Here is a 990-nt window from a genome sequence, read left to right on the forward strand (position 1 = left end):
GGTCGTCTCGTCTGATCTGAGGCCGCACACAGAGGTTTCTTATGCGGGGGCGAGGGCGGAGGCGGAGGGCCGAAGGCTAGGGGCGAGGGGCGAGAGCCCGGCACGAGACCGAACTCCGCGACACCTTCCCCCCCACCCCGGCCGCTCGCCCGCCCGCTCACTCGCCCGCTCGCTGGGTTTAATCGGCACTCGCCACCCCCGCGTCCGACTGCGCGGAGCCCCGCTCGGGACTCGGGGAGAGACCGTAACGGACGTGGACCCGGACCTACTCGGCTCTCCCTCCGTTCCCTGTACGGAGCTCTCTCGCAACACGGGCCGCGTGGACTGGCTCGGAACCGAGTCTTCGTTTGGGAAGACGAAGGGCCGTTTTCAGGCCCTGCGAGCTTCCAGCCGCGGTCTCTCTCTCTCAGCGGGGGCGCGGAGACCGATCGATGGGTAAAGCGACCCTCAGACAGGCGTGGCCGCGGGATGGACCCCCGCGGCCGCAATATGCGTTCGAAATTTCGATGATCTGTGTCCTGCAATTCACATTAGTTAACGCAGATGGCTGCGTTCTTCATCGAAGCACGAGCCGAGTGATCCACCGCTAAGAGTCGTATTCGGGTTTGTGCCCGGCCCGTTACAGGCCGGGCGAAGGAAGCCATTCGAACAAGAGACAATTTTTGCCAATATATTTCAAGCCGGGTGCCTTCCACCCCCGTGCAGGGGGGGAAAGGTCATTGAACCTGGGCGTCACCACCGGACCGAGGAGTTACGGCCCGGGGGACGATCGCCCGAGTAGGTGCCCGAGACTTACGTGGTTTAGGAGACCGGGGTCTAGGCACCCGCCGTTCCCGGCGAGGCCCAGGGGTTTGGTTCGCTGCGTTACGGGTCCCGGTCTAAGGCATTCAGGCGTGCGCTCAAAGCCAAGCTCTCCACCCCGGAGGGTATGAGCGAGGCCCGGTGGTACGCTCCCAAGTCCCCGCTTAGGGGAAGGCGCTGGGTAGATCC

The 990-nt window shown here is 64.7% G+C and overlaps 1 non-coding gene across 1 annotated transcript; it reads right to left on the reverse strand.

Moving 5' to 3' along the window:
* Positions 1–441: 441 nt before the first annotated feature.
* LOC136685995 (5.8S ribosomal RNA) lies at positions 442–595 on the reverse strand. Its single transcript, XR_010800246.1, has one exon. It is a non-coding gene; the product is annotated as a 5.8S ribosomal RNA (ribosomal RNA).
* Positions 596–990: the final 395 nt, after the last annotated feature.

Source organism: Hoplias malabaricus, unplaced genomic scaffold (genome assembly GCF_029633855.1).
Source record: "Hoplias malabaricus isolate fHopMal1 unplaced genomic scaffold, fHopMal1.hap1 H_1, whole genome shotgun sequence".
Classification (NCBI taxonomy): domain Eukaryota; kingdom Metazoa; phylum Chordata; class Actinopteri; order Characiformes; family Erythrinidae; genus Hoplias; species Hoplias malabaricus.